The 21,881-nt window shown below is 32.2% G+C and overlaps 1 pseudogene; it reads right to left on the reverse strand.

Annotated features, from left to right (window-relative positions):
- Nucleotides 1–297: 297 nt before the first annotated feature.
- LOC128191231 (hemicentin-1-like) overlaps nt 298–21,881 on the reverse strand; it is a 48,984-nt pseudogene continuing 27,400 nt past the window's right edge.

The following is a 21,881-nucleotide window of genomic DNA, read 5'->3' on the forward strand; positions in this document are numbered from 1 at the left end:
TATACAAAACAGTGAAAATTAGAGAAGAAATAAGCATTGTCAATTTGTCATGTATATAAAATAGCTAAAAACACTTCTCACATCTAGTAAATGATAGTGAATTTTACAAAAAATATCGAAGAAAAAAAAATATTCTCAATATTTTTACAAAATTAATTTTATTTGTAAGAGGTGCTTTGTTTGGCAAAGCTTTTGTTTAGCTTGTTTCTTTTTTAAGGATTGAGTTATTCGCTACATGTACTGTAATAAATGTTAAAATGCATGTACTATAATAAATGTTAAAATATACAATTATTACTAATGAAATTCCATGTAGAAAACTAACAATCTTTTTATAAGCCTATAGAAAGTAGTTCCTGTTCCGAGGAGATAAAACAAAACCTCTTTACATCGGAAAGATGATTTAACTTTCTTACTTTACTATTACTTTGTAAAATGAATACACAATAAAAATATGATATTTACCTTGATTGTTGGATCCACGTTTTCGCTTGAGTTTGAATACACCTATCAGAACTGCAGAGGCTATCAATAGCAGTAATACTAAAACACCAATGCCAACCAAAGCATTTGGGTTATCAATGGAACTGGCAATTTTATCAATATCTATAAAATAAACGTATATACATGTATATATATATATATATATATATATATTAAATAATAAAATTTAAAGGACTTACTCGGCTGAAATTCAAAATAATTAATGTTATAAGTAGAGTTCCTTACTCTGCCTGGTACAGTTTACAGTTGTATCTGATTCAGCAACACCGAATGAATTGTTTGCCCGGATTCGGAATGAGTACGGAATGTTTGGTCGGATATCATAAATCTGTGCTGACATAAAGTTAATGTCTTCTGGAGCTATCAACTGTAACCGATGAATTTGCCAATCTGATGAATTTCTTGAGTACTCTAAAATAAAGTTTTGTGTTGTACCCCCATCAAATCCAGGTTTCCATGAAAGGATGGCTGAACCAGGACAGTCAACAGTAAGGTCAGTAGGGCCCTGGGGCGGACCTATAAATTTAGTAATTTTTTTTTTTTTTTTTTTTTTTTTTTTTTTACAATATTTCTATATACAAATTGGCTGCTAAAATGTATTTTGTAAATGTTTTTCAATTATTTCTTAAACTATCAAAACTTTTTTAATTTTAGATGTGTTTTATATTTAGTGATTTTGGCGGAAAGCGACTTCCACTTAATCAAGTACATCACTGTATTTCATGTATACACGTATTTAAAAAGATGCGTCAAAAATAATAATACAGTATAAAAACAAATTTGTTTAATAATGCTTACAGATTTGTAAAGTATTCCAAATTTGATTTACCTCGTACATAAAATTCCTTCGTTATTTTTCCGAGGTCGTTTTTCAATTCAAGTTCATATTTTCCAAAATTACTGAAATTTAATTTGTTGATTATGACCATTGTACACTCTCTTTCAATTTTTATTTGGGGTTCTCTCATCTTTTTGACCTCTACTATTTTCCAACCGACAAATGTCCATGTCACTTTTGCATCTGGATTTGCCATGAAGTCTACCTTATAATCAAGTAAATCCCCGACTTGAAATCCTCTTTGAGGAAGAGGAGAATAATTCACCATAACAGGCGAACCTGCCAAAAAAGAGTATAGGATTTAAAGTTGAATCACAGTTATTCGTATAGAAAGCTTAATTCAATTTGATTTGACTATGAATTGAATGCTTTTATCATGACAACATTATACTATCGGTACGATAAGTAGTCTAAGCTGTGTGAGTTTAAGAAAATTGAATACAATCTATATTCTGTCCCAAGATATCCTCGATTTACATTTCGTCTAATTACTCGATATTTATAAATACTTCAAGTTTAAAACAAGTCCAATCAAAAGTATTAAAATTTTTCAAGATTTCTACCTTAAAACGCCCCTTCTAGCTTATTAGGTTTCAATACCCGGCTTAAAATGTGACGTCTACAGGGATTTTGTATTACAACAGACCCGAATGATAGCTTTGAAAAATTGTGTGAGGTATTCCGAGTAACTTCCGAATGGAGAAAACTTAAGAATAAACATCCCCTTTAAAACTCTATTTAATCTTTTCGTTCCTGTGAATTTTTCCGAGTGAAAATGATAAATAAATGAGTGAATGACATTGTTTTGGATCTTTTCTCTTTCATCTATTTAAATTGTCCTTCTTTCACAGGTATATCTATTTTGGTTAAAAATCGTCAAAATAAGCTGCATAAATATCTTAGGACAGACTATAAATAAATTAGACTTGTAAAATCGGTTATCTACGATTCAAGATCTAACAACATCCAACACGAGGTCATCTCAGAGCAACCTTTCAAGTATGAATGAACACAATCATCATATGTACCGCGCATTCAATTTGTCTGCACCGCTTGGTGTATTATAGGACCGACGATATCTAAATATTAGCACTCAGTGCTTAAATATATACCATTTTGAGTTAAAAACTTTCCAAAGATCACTAATATAAAAGGCCAGTCCCATTTTAATAGTATTAAATAATAGTCTTTGATATTTTGCACAAGTTTCTTCTACATGTATATGTATTTAAATATTTAAAACTAAAACGTTATAGAGAAATAATATGTGCAGAAAATAGCTAAAAATTGGAAGAAGCAATTTCATAATTATTTGTGTCATAGTGAGCTATTGCAATTTCAAATATACCTTGAAGACTTGAATAAAATCAGATCACAAAAAAGCGAGATATTAAGGTTTCAAAAAATTGTCAGAAGAACAAAAGGAATAAAAACTAGATACGATCTCGTTACGAGTAACGAGTAGGTCTTCCGATCAATTTTAAACGACACCATTAAAATATCAACGAAATTTCAGAATTCCCCTCAACCACTCCCTTTCAGAAAATGTATACGATTGTCATCATCCTTTAAAATGCTGAACAAAGACTTTTGCTTTTTCTCATACAGCACATTAAAGATGTAAGATTTTAGTCCCCTAAAATCCCTAATTACGTCATAAATGGGTTTGGAAATGAGTTTTACAAACTGATATTGTTACGATCAATAACTTTGTTTCTACAATGCATTACAAAATCTGTATCGTTTTCAAGTTATCTGTAATAGAGTTCACGAGAGTCTTGGCCCCTAAATAAAGGGGCCAGCCCCTTTTTCTTGAGTTCATTCGATTGGTCTCACGAATAATAACATTTTTTGTTCGTTCACTTATCTAGAATTGTTGTTCAATTTTTAATTACAAATGATTAAATATTTTAAGGGCCGGCCCTCTATATCCTTAATGGGGACAGTCATTGGTGTTTTGATTAATGGAATCGATTAAAATCATCAATACAGATATTTTCTCTTCTACAATGCTTAACAAAATATGTCTCCTTCTCTAGATATATTGCGTCAAAGTTTAAGTACTTTGGCCACTAAAAATCCCTAATTACGTAATAAATGGGCGTGACAATGATTTTTTCTGATATATATTGTAATGATCAACAACTTTGCTTCTATAATGCATTACAAAATCTGTATCGTTTTTACGTTATCTGTAATAGAATTTACGAGAGTCTTGGCCCCTAAATAAAGGGGCCAGCCCCTTGTTCTTGAGTTCATTCGAAAGGTCCTACAAATAATAACATTTTTTGTTCTTACAGTTATCTAGAATTGTTGTTCATTTTTTAGATACAAATGATTAAATATTTTAGGGGCCGACCCTCTAGATCCTTAATAGGGACAGTCATTGGTGTTTTGATTAATGGAATCGAGTAGAATCATCAATACAGATATTTTCTCTTCTACAATGTTAATAAAATATGTCCCTAATTACGTAATAAATGGGCGTGGCAATACTTTTTTTTGATAGATATTGTAACGATCAACAACTTTGCTTCTATAATGCATTACAGAATCTTTATCGTTTTTAAGTTATCTATAACAGAGTTTACGAGTGTCTTTGCCCCTAAATAAGGGGGCCAGCCCCTTTTTTGATTTTGTTGGAAAGAACATTTTATTAACTACCACTTTTATAATATATATCTTAACAAAATATCAACTGATAAAAAGATACAGATCAAAACGCTTGAAAAATTTGATTCAAAATTCGTATCCAATTTTCGTCCCTAGGCGAGCTCCAAGAAATGGCGCCACTGGTGTAAAGCAATATAATAGTGCACAACTTCAAACTATACACTATCTATCCTGAAAGTTTCATAGTCATATCTCTGATAGTTTATGAGATCAACTCTGCACAAAATAGGTCGTAAAATGTACAAAATGGCCGATTAATCGGTACCGGAAGTGACGACAACAAAAATTTCAAAATCATATAAAATTCAGAAAATGTTTCATCATCTGTGAAAAAAAGGTTGAAATCAGTCCGATTTCGAGAAATCGCGTGCACAAAATTTGGGGGAACAAATAATAACTAGATGAAACACCTAAGACAATCGGTTAAACTTGTTAAAAACATGAATTGTTTGAACTCTTCTGGTGAGTACCGGAAGTGACGGTTGACAAAATAAAACCCGTTAAATACATCTTCAATCTATTGTCTATCATTCATAAAAGTTCGTGTCTCAATCACTTACAGTGACTAAAATCTCGCGGGTATCAAGTTTGTAAAAAGGATAGGTACCTAAGATATTTGATATAACTGACGGGAAGTAGAATATGTTTGCTTATTTAACATATATAAGATCGTGTAATGATATACCGGTATTCATTCCATGTAAAAAAAAAAAAGGAAAAAAAAATTAAGTGCTTCCGGTGACGACCGGAAGTGACGACGATTCAAACAAAATAATGTAAACACAGATACAAACTTAGGGCTATCATCCAACAGATTTTGGGTGTTCAAGTCATCACCGTTTTTGAGATCTCGTGGAGTCATTGTTTTTTGTCTCTTGACAGGAAACTGACAAACGGAAATGCTCAGTGAAAATAAGAAGTTAATATTTCTTGAACATTAGACATTTGAACTTTATTGTTTGTCAATTTTACTAAAATTATCAAAGAAAAACAGTTAAACTTTCAAACGGTTTGATTTATTTGAACCCTTCCGGTGAGGACCGGAAATGACTGTTGACAAAAATGAAAGCGATTAAACGCATTTTCTATAGAATGTCTATTATCTACATAAGTTTCGTGTATTGATCACTTGACTTTCTGAGATCTCGTGGGTAAAACATTAATTTAAAAACGCTTTCTGAGATATTTGAGATATCTCACCGGAAGTAATTTTTTTTGTTTTTATTTAACATCGAATACATGACATATATAAGGGTTATTACTTATATTTCATTTCTATATGAAACGAATTGAATGCGAAAGAAAAAATAATTTTGAAATGCTTCCGTTGACGACCGGAAGTTAGGACGAACAAATCAAAATAGTGTAAAGACATCTACAAGTATAGGTCTATAATCCTGCAAAGTCTAAATGCTCAAGTCCTTATCATTTTTGAGATCTCAATGTCACAAGCTTTTTGTCGCGGGACAGGAAACGGACGACAGGAAATGAACTTTGAAAAAATGAAAAATGGGTACTCGAGATATTAACTTTTTCTATCACTCCTAAAATTTTCAAGAAAATCTATCGAGTCATCTCAGAGAAATCGTGTGTACAAAAAAGGGAAACAAAATTTGTACCAAATTTTTTAGCCATAGTGAGCTCTTAAGAATGGCACCACTAGCGTAAAACAAAAACAATAGGCACAACTTCAGACTATGGTCTACCTATCCTGGAAATTTCATATTCATATCTCTGATACTTTGTGAGAAGAAGCGTGCACAAAATGGGTCGTAAAAGTTACAAATCCAGCGATAAGTCGGTACCGGAAGTGACGACGGCAAAAAATTTTTAAAAACAAAATAAATTCAGATCACTTCCAATCATCTGTGAAAAAATGGTGTAAATCGGTTGAATAATTTTTGAGAAATCGCGTGCACAAAATTCGTGGAAAAAAAATAAGAAGAAGAAACTGTACGAAAACTATAAGGTCTTCCGTTGGAAACGGAAGACCTTAATAATAATTTCCATTAGAATCAGAACAAGGTCTTCCATTTGAAAGAGAATCGTGTTTCCGTGGAGCACGATAGCTTACACATATAACAATATAATTGTTGGAAACGAAAGACCTTAATGATTAAACTGTCATTTTGTAAATTTTATATTTACTGCCACCGGTAAACTCATTTACAGCATGACAAAACCCTTGAATTTATATCATGATGAATAGTAAAACTTACATTTCAGAATCGCTTTAAAAGAAAAACTATCTGATCCAGCATCGTTCACAGCCTCTACTACGTATCTCCCCTGATCCAGACAAGACTTAACTGATACTTTGAATGAAAGTTGTCCGGTCACGTTTGGTATGAATGACAAGTTTTTTGTTTCGTGGAATATCGTTACATTGGAAGAAGGAAAACTGTCAACGCTGAAATTCAAATTTAACACGCCTGGAGCAGTTATGTTTTTTCGATTTACAAAAGAGGTAATCGTCGGTTTATCTGAAAAATTAAAAGCATCACAGTTCATATACAACAACATACAATCATCTACTAGTTAATCAGATTCGATATCAAATATTGGCTGATGTATGTATGTTTACTTTTGAATTTAAAATATGAAGAAAAGAGTGACACAAAAAGTTTCAAGGTCAAAATAACCTTTCAAAATCATAACCCATATTTTCAAATTATGTTGACAATACAAAAAGCATCGAAAATGTATCAAAAAATTGAAATATATCATATGATAGACCATTTCGTGGTATAGTTATCATGTAAAATTCTTTGTCGTAGCAATTGTGTTAAAGCAGAACTTTTTTTTTTATTTTTTTTTTCAACATCAATCCATCAAAATCATTTGTTATCATCGTATGAGATCGCATTGCATTTTTACCAAGTGTAGCATGTCGCATTTAATCGTGCCTCCTTAACGATATGATCTGGATCAATCTTGCTGCAGTCAGTTGCAATGCGTTGATTTTATCAGTCAGGCTATATAGAGATATCCACCGGGATCATATCATAGCTCTAATCGTGACCACCTTCACGATTTTGAGCTACACAGCATGCAAAATCAATATAATCGTACTTATTCTGAGTCTCTTCAATGATCGCTCCAGATCATCACGATTAGGACGATTATAGGGTGCAGAATTGAATGCACCAAGTTGCACTTGGTAACGATTCACTGTGCTACGAATGGTTACGATTTAAAATCAATTGTGTTTATCGCAGAAAAGTTTTTGACGTTCATTTTTTTTCTACGATGAACACTATTGCCAGACAGACGACAAGATCTGGTGAACTTCGAAACGATTATTACGATAAAAACCACATTTTATTCGCGCTTTGAATCGTTAAATAATCGCCCAAGTTCGTACATGAAATGCCACAACTCGTCCTGTTATCGCACAAACATCGTATATTGTCAAACATAAACCATATCAAATTATGAATTCGATATTAAATTTTTGATTTACGTTTCATTTATAATATAAGTATAAAAATTGTTTTACAACTGGTCATGTTTTTTTAGTTTTGCAATTAATTAAAGAATTGATTGATTTAATTTTTGATTTATAATGTATTTTCAATTATGCCCTGGCATAAAAATTATTTTCCTACCTACCTACCCAACTTCAAAATTAAAGCTGAACACCGCTCGTAAATAGGCACTGTCCGCCATATTTCTCTTTCAGCAACGCTCTCCCTACAACCCCTGTATAAGCCACAGACCTCTTAACACCTCAAAGTATTAACTTTACTACTTACATTAAAAAACAAACACAAATATCAAAATGCCTGACAGCCAGCCGTGGTCGCTGGACGCCTTTGATTTATTAAATATTGCCATATATATAGACAAACTTGCAGAAAAACATCACGATGAACTAGCATATATAAATATATGAAAACTACTAGTGTACCGATATACATCAAAAATAAATATCAGAGTCATAAAAAATATCTCCCTTTACACAATGCATCAGGGCCGGTGTAACGAAGAATATTGACCCGGGTTGAAAATTGACCCGGGGGGTCATTTTTCAACGTTGAAAATTGAGACCAAAATCGTGAAATTTATACCCGGGGTCATTTTTCAACGGTATGAGAAAGATTTTTCCAAACTCTGATGACCTCGACCCGTTGAATATTGATCCTGTTGAGAATTGACCCAAACCTCAGAGTTTTGATCTGAACTGGAACTTACTCTACACGGTTTAAATGTACAATCATGCACATATTTGAAAGTTTCAGTTTTAAAATGTACATACTGTCCGATACATATGCGGACGTGGCTAATTTCTTTTAGGCTGATATGTCCATTTAATCATTTAGTTTTTAGATTGAAAATATGATATCCATTTATTATTACAATACTGTGTATAAAAGCTAAGAAGATGACCGTTTGCTTCGGAATGGAGTATGCAGGAATATTTTTTGAGATAGATGACATGGTTTTCATTCCCTCATGCGACAGAATTTAAAGTTTAAACTTGTTAATCTCTGATAAATATATTTAACAAACATATTGCCCGTTATCGTCACTTTTAAGGCAATTCAACAGAGCTCTATTCGACAGGCACCTGACGTTGTATATTTTTCTAATAATTGAAAATATATAACCTCTATACTGCTTTATTGGGTAAAGGGTATATATATTTATATCAAGACAAAAGGATATAATGTCAGATACCTATGCTTAATTTGAAGAAGTCTGAATATTTCACTGACAAAATAATAAATGATTGGTTGTCATATTTTTATACTTTTTCATATATACTAGATTTTTTTTTTTCCACATATATACAGCATATACATATTTAAACATGTTTTTAATTTTTTACGACTTAAAAATAATTTTTCATAAACTTGTCTGATTAACTTTATTGAAGCACCATCCAATTTTCTGCATATACAGCCATGGTTCTTCTTAAAAATGCAATTTATTTCTATTATTTTGAGTTTTCAATTCTATTATTTACCTGTAAATTAGAAACACAGACAACTGACGTAATATATTTTCTCAAAATTAAAAACATATACCCTCTACAGCAAAAATGTTATCAATTTAAAAAAAAGTAGGTTTGCATCTAAATATACAGTCGGAGGATTGTTTATCTAATTATATTAATGGTATATACATGAAAAGGTATGCGAAAAGTATACAACACAAGATATGTTGGATTGAATTCAATCATATTTTCTTACTGAACATGCATATAATCATAGATCGAATTAGCTTTTTTACTGTCTACCACTATATACTTATTACAATAGCTTTGCTCCGTCTACATGTAAATTATGGAATAATCTTCATTTTTAAACAAGTTATTGACATTAGTGTACCATTTTATATGAACTATATACTTTATGGTAATTCTGATTTTTCATATAGATAAAATTGTAAAATTGTTTCCCATGTTAGATCTCCAAAGCGTTTTTGATTCTCTTAAGGTACCCTGTTTAAACCTATTTAAGTATTATACCTGTATATTTACTTAATATACAGTTCCCTTTTATTTACTGTTCTTTTTAAATGGGCTGGATCATGAAAATCTCATTCTTATGTTTGTATCTCTGCAGGTATAAATGAAGGTGATATGTTTGTTAATATAGGTGTGAGTGAACATGTCTACCAACAATATGTCATACAATCATATATGATAAATATTAAGATAATTATTTAATATTCAAGTACCTCATGTCTTATATACACATAATATACACATTTAACACGTTTGAATTAAATTAATAATGTAGGTGGCTGTGATAGGAAGGTCAAGATCATCTACTCCAACGCTGCTGTAACTTGCTACAGATTCCATGAAGCAGAATTGTTAATGCCTAGAAAAATTAGCGATTTTATGATATTTAGTTACATCAAAAGTTATTCTAACGGGACAAACAAAACACCAAAAATCGGCTTTCAAGATATAGTTACTACAGCATTGTTCATGAAAGAGTACAATCATGTTAGCATATCATCATTTTGTAAACTGTTATTGGCTGGATGGGTGTGAATACAAAATTCAGATAGTCACAGTTTTAACAAACTGAGTGGGTGCAAACACAAAAATCTCAATATGACATACTGTAATTTTGTTTATTTACACCCACTCAGAAAATTTACAATGAACAATATCAAAGTTTCAATTTACTGTGTGAACGTAAAACCAAAATTAAATAATATGACGTATTGTAATTTTTTTAAATTATTCATATTTATACGCTTCTCCAGCAAATTAAAAAGAAAGAGTTTTACTGAATTGAATATTTTAACGTGTAACCATGTATACTAATATTATTTAAAAACACATATTTCTTTAAAAATATATAGATATCACACACAGCAACTATATGCGAAAGTTAATTAAGAATAAAATAGTTATTACATGTACATATTTAAAGGGATACTATGTAAATTCAAAAAATAATTATTTAAGTCTCATTTTAACCCCTCCCCCCCCCCCCCCAATTTTCAACCCGGGTCAAAATTCTTCGTTACACCGGCCAGGAAAAAACTATAGAAAAACGATAAAAATCGCAGTATAAAAACTCTAGAAAACCTGTGTCTGTTGCCAGGTGCCGCTGGATGCAGGGAGGTTGTGAACAGACCTCACAACATATATGTTATATATTTAACATAAAGATACTTAGTAATAAAATCTTTATTAAATTTTGTCTAACTCCTGACGCGCGGGGGCTAGAAGTGAATACCTGAATAACACCTGTCTAAAACCTGTTGTACTCTCCAATTCTATTGGCTACTAATGGACCCTTCCATAATAAAGCACCGTTCCGTAAATACAACATTTTCCCGCTATTACTACCGAAACGCGGGAAAATATAAAGTATTAACTTTACTACTTACATTAAAAAACAAACACAAACATCAAAATGCCTGACAGCCAGCCGTGGTCTAGAAAAAACAAAGATGGGGGTGAATACAACTGTACCAATATATCACAAATTCAACGATTTCGATACCAACAAACGTTTATATATGGAATCTACTATATAGCCATCTTTGGCCGAATCAGTCTTCCACCTGCCATGTCTTTTCAAACATCTTTCATCAACGTTTGAACATGCTGCCACAGTTGCCCCACCTGACCTAAGAGAATGAATTCCTATGTTTACATGCTCTCTTGCAACTGATTTTAACATAGACAAAAGATTGCTCCTAGCTGAAGTATAACTAAGCTTTTTGTTCTTGTATATTAATTTGCATACATTTTTTGACTTAAAAATTGGTCTAAATAAGAAAAAATCTTTGTCTTCAATAGTACCTACTAAATCTAAATATCTCAAGTACATCTTTACTGGACATGCAGAGGTTACACCATTTGCGATAAGCACCTCATTCCCCTGCCTGTATTGGTCAGTTTTTGATCTTTGAATGTTCAACACAATATATTCGTCATACACATGAACATCTTTAAATTTTAAAGAACTTATTTCATCAAATCTGAGAAAACCAGCAAAACAAAATAAAATCATTGTCAAATTTCTAACAATCAATAAGTCACTATCATCAATATATTTATCACACAATTCAATCAGAACATCCTTGGAAATCGGCTCTTTTTTATTTATAGCCCGACTAGCTTTACGCTTCGCTGCCTCCTGTAGAGATGTAACGTAAGAATTTTTTGTTGGATCCGTAAAACCCGCACATTCATGAGCCCACTTAATCGCATAAACAGCATTATTCACTGGATGTTGAGATGATCCGGTCATGAGCAGATGCGTCAAGTACAGAGCCACGTGTATTGGACTTGCCGGTAATGGACTGTGTCCTTGAGCTTTAATGAAATCCTCCCATCTTCTATAAGCGTTGAAATAAGATCGGTTGGTATTATCACTTTTACTTGACAGAATCCAGTCACTAAGAGAAGGACATAATTCTGCTAAATAACTTCCAGGTTCAACGCAATGTTTTTCTGCAGTCTTCATAATTCTGTCCTGAAGTCCTATTCCTGTAAATATATTTCCAATATCAAAACTCGATTTTCAAAAAAATCATGTTTAATGCTAAATTCCTTTTCCCAAATATTCCATTGTTTCCCATTCCTCTACAAATTGCATGTACATTATGCATCTTGGAGTGTGTTTTCACATATGTATTAAACTTTCCCTTCGACCAAAAAAGGAGCTGACTTCCACTCTGGAATTACCAAGGTGCAATTGCATTTTTCATTTTCAATTTTTCTTACCACCTTAGGAATCAACATTGGCGGGGGTACAACCCAATTTAAATGATTTGTCCATACCTGTGAAAATGCATCAATAGCACTCGATCCTCTACACCAGTACTTAGAATTAAAATTTTTACACTTGCTGTTATTTCGATCTGCGAATCTATCGCATGTATGAGGCCCCCAGATATTGTCAGAATATTCAAACACACACTGTTTAACTGACCAGTCGTCACAATCCGACATTCTACTCAAACAGTCTGCTCTTACATTTTCTTCTCTAGGTACCCATTTTCATTTTACCTTTATTTTTTGTTCGTCACAAAACGTATGCACTGACATTGCAATGTCCTGTAGCTTTCTCTTTTTGCTACCCACCTTCAGAATGTGCTGTCATTCTTATTATCCGAATACACTTCAACTGACTTGCCTTCATCAGTATCAACTGATTTTGTTAAAATTCTCTTTACCGTCTCAAGCTCTCTCCAAGTAAAGCTTTGTTTATTCTCCCATTCATTCCATACTCCATAACACTCCGACTCAGTTTGTTTAATATCTGAACCCATAGTCAAATGACCACCAAACCCTGTGTCTGACGCATGGCAATAAACAACAATAGAGCTAACATCCTCTTTAGTCAACTGACTTAATGTAGCACCAGATTCATTTATTCTATCCAGAGATGTAAATCAATATTTGAGTTCATTTATAGCTTTTTCAGACAACACTACGCTAGAATTCCAACTGGAGCGATTCATAATACAATAATACAAATATCGTGTCCTAAGTCTAACTACACTACCCAACACTGTTTGCATTGAGATTATTTGTCCAACAACAGATGCAATATTTCTAACATCAAACCAGATAAGACCTGCTTCGTAACTTTCGAAAACATTCGAAATACAAATTTTAAGCCTATTTACCCTTGTTGGTGTGACCATAATTTTATTGATTTTTGTATTCCAGACCAACCCTAACCAGACTAACTCATGTACTGGATTCCAGTGACTTTTGTCCTCCGCTATCAAAAAACCAAGCTTTTCTAAATCTCCCTGAATTTCGGAACTTACCACCTTTGCTTCTTGAAATGTTGAAGCACCTCCAATGCCATCATATAGATACAGGACATTTTTATAACCCTTTGTCCTCCAGAACTTTACAATTTTTCTCATTACCTTTGAAAAAATATAACCAGCAGTACTAAGACCAAATGGTAAAACTCTAAACGCATAATATTTGTTATTCCATTTGAATCTAAATATTCCTTGTCTAACTCATGCATCATAATGTGGTGATACGCACTTTTCAAATCAAATGAAAAAATAAAATCACCTGCTTCAAATACATTTTTTGAAACTTCTGCATTTTCATACTTGTGCTTGTATTTAAACAAATGAGGATTGACATGTCTAGCGTCTAATACCAACCTCTGTTTTGCTTTTCCGTCAGCCACCGTTAAGGGATTAACCACCCTTGGTTTATCTTTTACCTCTTCTATACAACCTTTGTTTAAAAGCTTTTCTATTTCTTGAGCAGCTGTTGAGCTACAAACCTTTGATTCATCAATGCAGACCTATTATTATTTAACTCAATAGGCTCACTTATTGTAAACAGGCTTGGGGTAATGCTAAATGTAATGGTAATGCATTGCAATGCATTACATGTTTTCAAAGTAATGCTAGTAATGTGTAATGCCTCAAAATTAGCATTACAAGTAATGCTAATGTAATGCATTACTTTCCAAAATCTAGTGTAATGCTGGCATTACATGGCATTACTTTGCATTACTATGCATATTTATGCATGTTCACTTTAAAAAATGTGATGAATAAATAAATAGTTGAAATTGAATTTGATTAAATTTATTTTTAAAGAAGAAAGAAATAATTCTAATTAAGAAAAAAAGGTTTTAATTGTACATGTTTTATTAAAAAAGGTTTTTTAAAATTCATTTTTGAATTGTTTATATTACTAAAGATAACAGCACAATTTCATAACATTTTTAAGAGTTGTTATTAAGAGTTTTTAATCATTTAAACAATTTACTCCAATTAGTTTGCACTTCAATAAGAAATGTGTCAACAACACACTATGCCCCCAGGATAATCTAAGTATCAAAACAATCTATTGTTATAAGAAGTGCTAAACACCCCAATCCCCTTCCCTTCGCTATGTCACAATAGAATAGGAGACAGACATGCACCTTTAAAAGCAAAATGAATGCACTGTCCATCCATGATGAAAATCAATATCACTTCCAATATTATAACCCATTTCAAAATAATCTTACTTATTTTCTCTCTCTTTCTCCCTGTCTCTTTGTCTCTCTCTCTCTCTCTCTCTCTCTCTCTTGTATATTAATTACACTGTACATTAGTTTGGACTGATAGAAAATACAAGATTTATATATTTAATCTATTATTGCACTTAATATATCCTAAGATAAAGATCGTCAAACAGTATTTTCCAGCCCAAGCTTTGACTGCTCCTGCAAAACATTTATTTAGTATAGCCCGGAAGATGGATGCATTTAAAAGATGAACCCTTTAAAACTTCGATCATAAGTGCAACAGCAATCTTTTGTCTTAAAGTGTCCTCCGTAAAAAGAAATACGATTAAAATATATTAAGAAATATAACTGGGAAAAATCATCTGTTTATAAATTAATAAAATTAAGTGTCCAAAATTATAAAGATTTGTGTAATCTGGGGATATATCTATATTTAGCTTTTAAAAACCGCAACATTATTTCATAAATTGTTTTTTGTTACGCATGTTATCCTGTGTCTCTATTTCATATCTGATATTGTATCATGTCAAATGTCTATAAATATATCATTTTACATATGTAATATGTTGTTCATATTGCCACAATATGATTATATATTGAGCAAATAAAGAATGACTCTTGTTTATTCATTGAATTTTAACCTGATACTGAGCATGAAGCTGTAGATATGTTAAAGAGTGTTGTATATTTGAAACATTTGCAAAAACTCTTTATTAGCTTTACTTTTTAATAAAAAGTAATGGTAATGGTAATGCATTACTTTACTCATGTAATGGTAATGTAATGCATTACTTCAAGAAAATCAAGTAATGGTAATGGTAATTTAATGCCCAAATTCATGAAGTAATGGTAATGTAATGCATTACTTTACAATGTAATTCGCCCCAAGCCTGGTTGTAAACAATGGCATTTTATATCCGTTTTCTATCACGTCTAACACATACCTGTTTGTTCCAATCGAACGCCAGTGACCTACATTTTCCCGTAAACGACCAACAGGTGAAATATTTTTAATGCATGACTTGACTTTTGTTTGTATTGCCAATAGGCGTTTAATTTTTTTTTTTTTTTTTTTTTTTTTTTTTGTGTTATATATAGTTTATTGCATGTAGCTTAATGCTTTTGTAGTACATTACTTGTAACAGAGCAGACCATTGATATTACATGCCGATCAATCCTTTAAAAGAAATAATTGTTTTTAATAAATTCAATGCATGTTTAAACAGCTCACTGGTCTCCCACAAAAAAAATCTTGCATTAAATGTTCAAAAAAATCTATAAAAACCTAGATGTTTTTGATAAATGACTTTGTTACAGTTAGGATCTGTTTAATTAATTATTATTATTATTTTTTTTTTTTTTTTAATTGAGTTTTTCACTTTCACAACATATATACATACATACATGACTTATCTTGTACATGTATTTATATACTTATCTTGAAAAGCTTCTAAGTATATGATTATTCTATATTATACAGTTCTTATGTAGTGAAAGTAAATTTTGAGAGAGAGAGAGAGAGAGAGAGAGAGAGAGAGTAAATGAAGGGGAGAGAGCAAGGAAAAGGTTTGGGGCGTTTCATTATTGATCTGACTTATCAAATGATTTACTTCAGTAACAATTGTACTTATCTTGTCTCCATTCAGTTTCTCCGTACAATCCTTCCTCCAGTGACCGAAACAGTGGCCAGACTTCCACGTTGTATTGTCAGCTGATGTCTGCGACCACGAAGGCTTCTGGTATGGCCTTGCTGAATCTCGGAAGTCATTCCTTTTTTCACTTTAGCCTCTTTGACTTTTCTTTCAGCCCTTGTCTGCGCTTTGCTTATTTTCTTTTCGTCCTCGGAGTCCGAAGCAATTGGATTTCTTGTGTATTCGTCCACCGCCCTCCATCCGGCCTCAGAGGAATCTGCTAACTTAATTAACTTTTGTCAATTCTTTATAATGTCCAAACCATCTGCAATATTCCTTTGGACACTTTGAACTTTATTCTACTTCAGGTTTTCATTTGCTTCTTGCATTTTTGCAAAGACTTTGACGTTATGCTTGTGTTGTTCTTCATTTCCACGTTTTTTGAATTTATATCCTTCCGAAATAACTTGTTCCATGCGCGCTTCTTGTTTTTCAGCAATAGCTTTCTGGTTTTCACTTATGTTGCATTGCATGTCTGCCAGTCTATTATCTAAAAGTTCTGAAATATTGCTGAGCATTTCATTATTTGCAAAACGCACGGTTTCGTTTATCTGTCTTTGCACGTTTTCGGCGTCCATTGCGTCTAACTCCTGACGCGCGGCAGCTAGAAGTGAATACCTGAATAACACCTGTCTAAAACCTGTTATACTCTCCAATTCTATTGGCTACTAATGGACCCTTCCATAATAATGCACCGTTCCGTAAATACAACATTTTCCCGCTATTACTACCGAAACGCGGGAAAATACAAGTATTTCAATGTAGAGGTCTCATCTGTGTGGACGTACATCTTGCCTTGTCGTGTTACTCGGTCGCGGTGAAATTAACAAGTTTTAAGCACATTTTTTTAAACCAGGAGAATACTAACATCAAATGAACTGGTGAATGCATTATATACAAACACAATATGCACAGAAAATAAGAATTCAATGCATAAAAATCAGACAACGAAAGGAACACTAAGCGTCGGCCACAAGTTTCAGATGTGCAATCGTGTGTAACAAAATCGAAGGGTTTATATACCTGTGTGACGGTGCCTATTTACTAGCGGTGTTCAGCTTTAAGGGTCGGGTTAGGGGAAACAAAAATATTTTTAATGATGGCCTTACATGTAATTCTATGATTTCCCAAAGCAGGTAAAAATAGACACTTTGAAGCGGCTTAACTCTGTTAGTTTTGCATAGATTTTGAAGCGGTTTTTTGCATTAAATTCTGGTAAATGAATTCTATGACATAAGTTTCCCATGGACTGCAGGTACCCGTAACGCTTAAATGGTGATTTACTGTTCCGTTACGCTGTGATATTTTCTTAGGAAATCTATAATAACATATTATTCAGTGGATGTAAATAAGTTAATAAACAAAACACGAACTATTTGAAGAAACGTGATGGTACATTATATAAATAGTGCCTGTTTGGGAGGGTAACAGTTGAAATTGACACCCCGAGAAAACCATTGTCAACCGACGCGAAGCGGAGGTTGACAATGGTTTTCTCGGGGTGTCAATTTCAACTGTTATCCTCCCAAACAGGCACTATTTATTTTGTTATACTGAATGTCTTAATTTTTAAGAAAATTTTACTGCTTTTATATAGGAATAACGTGAATTCTACAGCGAACCGTACGCGCATAATTTTCGCGCATGTAACAATTTTTAATGTTACCCGTTGCTAAGTGCGTTGCTAACGCTGAGGGTAATAGAACGGATTATGAACTGCGTCTGAACCAATCAGATTTCAGTATTTAACATGAAAGTATAACAATAATTGATGGTACATTGTGAAACTTACATTTTATGTTTATATCTAGGGAATTTGATGAATTCCTATGTGTATTCAAAACAGAGTTCTTAGCTGAACAAGTGTATTGACCAGACATGTTCCTGTATACCGGCCTCCTTGTGTATGCATTATTCATCAACTTTCCGTTTTGGTAAAACAGGTACGAGCACTCCGGATTACAATCGGCGTTGCAGGTTAGAGTTATGTTATCCTGTCCTTCTATAAACTTGTTATTTATTTTGGAGTTATGTACATGTATTTCTACAGTTCCTGGACCATCTATTTAAAAATAATAACAGATAATTTGCAGATGTATTATTAATAATGATTTAAAAATTCCACACCACATTCGTAGTCCTTTTTTTGTTGAATCATTCGTTAAAATATTATCTATAATTAAATACTTGTTTTAGAACTATCAATAAAATTCCATTTGTTAAATATTGGTACATGTAGAAGACTCTTGTGTAATATAGTGACTTACGTATTGCATTCAAAGTATAGTAATTAGAATAAGTTGTTCCAAAGTAGTCATTAACTCCACATAGGTATGTCCCGCTGTCTTCTTTAGAAAGACTAGAAAAGGTCAGGTTCTGTGTTTTCTCGCCCCTCCAGCTACCATTATAATTCCAACTGTAAGACTGACATCTATAGTAACAGCTTGCGGAACAAGACAATGTAAAGGTTCTTTTTTCTATATTTGATGAAGACGGTATTATTGTCACATTATCGGGTCCATCTACAATCAACACGAATTACTAAAAAAGGGGGATTACAAAGTACAAGAATACATCGGCAATGTTTTAAAAAGTTTGTGTCTTCAAATGTACTTATTCTGATTGAATTATGATATGATATATAATATTACAACAGTATTAATTATTCTAAAAGAATTAAAAATTTTCATTTATGCGAATAATTAAGAATAAGAATATACCGTAAACGAGAAAATGTACATGTACTACATATGCAGATATATATTTTGTAACATTAAAAAATCCGTATACAAGCACAAACAATCCTACCTTTTACTTCAACGGTTATCCATCTACTGTCCATATGCTTGTACCTGTATGATCTGATATAATAAGATGCACGACACATAAATCTGGAAGACTTTTTGTAATTGTAAGATTTCGTAGCAAACAAGTTGTTCCCATTTGTGTATTGGTATAGATTTCTTCCTTTTCTGTACCACACATAGGTACACTCTGGTAGACAGTCTGCCTTACAGGTGATGTTGTGTAAAGGTATCCCGTTTAGCTTTGTGTAGAACATGTTGTTATCGGGAGTTATTGTGACGTTACCTGGTGGGTCTGAAAGAACATATTTTTAAGCACAAATTTGAAAGATACACAATTATTCTTGAAATATCTTTTATATCAAAAATTTATATTCTTTTATTAAAAAAAAGATGTATCTTACAATGATCAACTACTTGTTAAAAATGCTTTTGGACCGTTTTAATGTATTCGATTGTTATCATTTTTTATTTGCTAAATGTTTTACAAAATCGTCACAGTGTTACATTTGATATGATAATTTGAAAAAAAAAGTATCCTCGAAAAAGAAAAGTAAAATGCTTGCACATGCGGAAGAGGTGTACCCTTCATAACTTTATAGGGGTCTGGTCACGATTTTGGTCAAATTCTACTTTTCTTGTTTTTATTATTTACAATGCTTTAGAAGTGCATTTCTTATAATCAAATGAAATTTGAGAGTCAATCGTTGAGTTATAAGCAAGATACAGGGTTCACAATTCCTTGTCATGTAAACAAGGCTCGCGCCCTGTTTTTGTTTACATAGAGTCAATTTATCAGTAATTAATCTTTTTCAAGCTGATTGTCTATCTTCTTATTTATTTTAAGCATAAATAAACAGTTCCTAATCTTTAACACATTCATTTAAGGTATAAAACTGGAATTTTCACTCCAACATTCAAAATTTAAACAAAAGCTTTATTTACATAGCGAAGAATGGTAAGCTCAGTAACTCGCTTATAACTGAACAAATGACACTCAAATTTAAGCTGCCTATTAAACATGCTATAATGAAGCATTCTAAGCATTAAAATCAAAATATTTTTTTGGACAAAAATCGTGACCGTGCCCCTTTATGCAATAACAAAGACTTTTAAATCATTGTTAAATTATAGAGATAAAATACTAGTAAAATATGATTTTGCTTTCTTACACAGAGTGCAAGCAAGAATCGGAAAGTGAAGAGAATACTGTTGGTGGAAGCAAACGAAACTTTTGAAATTGTATGGGATAGGTGTTACTTTAAAAAGCATTATAGTTCTATGGCGGAAAGGCGAGAGGCTATCGACTTATTTAAACAAGAGGCCCTTGGGCCTTATTGTTCATCTGAGTAACTGCAAAGTACATTTATGTGCATTATAAGTACAGGGCTAATGAAATCATTTTTAATATTTCGGGATTGTTTAATCCAATAATTTTCTAAATTAAAAAAGAAAAGAAAAATTGTAGCAATACATACAGTAACATAATTGAATAAATCTGAAGTACAAAAAATAATCTGTCGAAATGAAACTACCCTACAATATATATTATATCATTAGGCTCGTTTCATAAAGAGGTCTAAATTTTTGACTTAACTTTAACTAGTCCGAAAACTTACACCAAAACTTAGTCAGGCGTATTTTGCATTTCATAAAGCGGCGTAACTAGAGGCTATAGCTTCAGCATAAGTCCTTGACAACGCAGCACTGCACATGCATGAAATTGTTTCTATATCTCTGTTGTATATAGGTGTATGTAGCATGTGAAAATATGATCAATTTTAGAGGAACTAGCAATTGTAACAATTTTTATCTAAAAATATTTAAGATTTGATATATTCTTCTTTCACACAATGCTAAAGTTTTTGAATAATATTCCTTTTATTTCAACAATTTAACGGACAAAAAAACTCATTAAATTATGCAAATAGATAAAACATTAAACGAAAATCAAACAATTGTGAAGTGTATATGATTTTCTGGGATACCAGTGCAAGGAGTATTATTTAGTGTCTAAAAAACACATGGAAATCTTAAATGCATTATCCGTATAATACATGTAAAGTGTTTAATTTAAAGCGGGCTTACTCGGCTTTACACTACTTCTGTAATGTGCTCAATCAATACCTGGTATATCATTTTAAGTAATTAAGGTAATTGGACTGGGCTGGGAACCTTTACATCTTAGAAGAACACAACATAAACTACATTTAATGTACATGTATAAGATAGTTAAATGAAATTTAATGGCAATTAAATCAAGCATTAGTTTGATTGAAGTTTCATATGAGCTAACTGAGCCATATCAATTCTTGGTTTAAAATCAATATTTACAGACCCTCCGAGAAACGAATTTAGAAATCAAGCGCCTTCGAGATGGAGATTTTCACACATCTTTGACATACTACATGTATTTTCATTATTTACGCTGCAGCGTGGTTGATGTGAAGGTTTGTGGGAGGGCGTTAATGGATTAAAAACGTTGCATTCAGTTATATGTCAACAATTATTCAGAATGATAACTGCTCAAATAAATTTACACCAATTAATTAATCAGTTTGAAGGAATTTCCCCAATTGCGGGTCACTATACCTGAAACATGTTTTTCTGCGGATTTACGATAACGTGAAAAAGAGAAAAATAGAGATCAGACAGCTGATTGCTAATCTGCGCAAAATGAGCAAAATCTAATGCATTAACAACATACATAAACACTGTTCATTATATGGGTAATTCGGTATGATCTCTGCGTAATGGTTGATAAATGCAATGTGTTTTTTAAAGATGCTCAGCATTTTTAGTCTAAACAGAGACTATTTTTGCTGATTGAAATGATTATGTAGGTAAATACTATTTACATCCAATTCTTTATATATTGGATGGTGTTATCGAA

Source organism: Crassostrea angulata, chromosome 7, assembly GCF_025612915.1.
Source record: "Crassostrea angulata isolate pt1a10 chromosome 7, ASM2561291v2, whole genome shotgun sequence".
Lineage (NCBI taxonomy): Eukaryota > Metazoa > Mollusca > Bivalvia > Ostreida > Ostreidae > Magallana > Magallana angulata.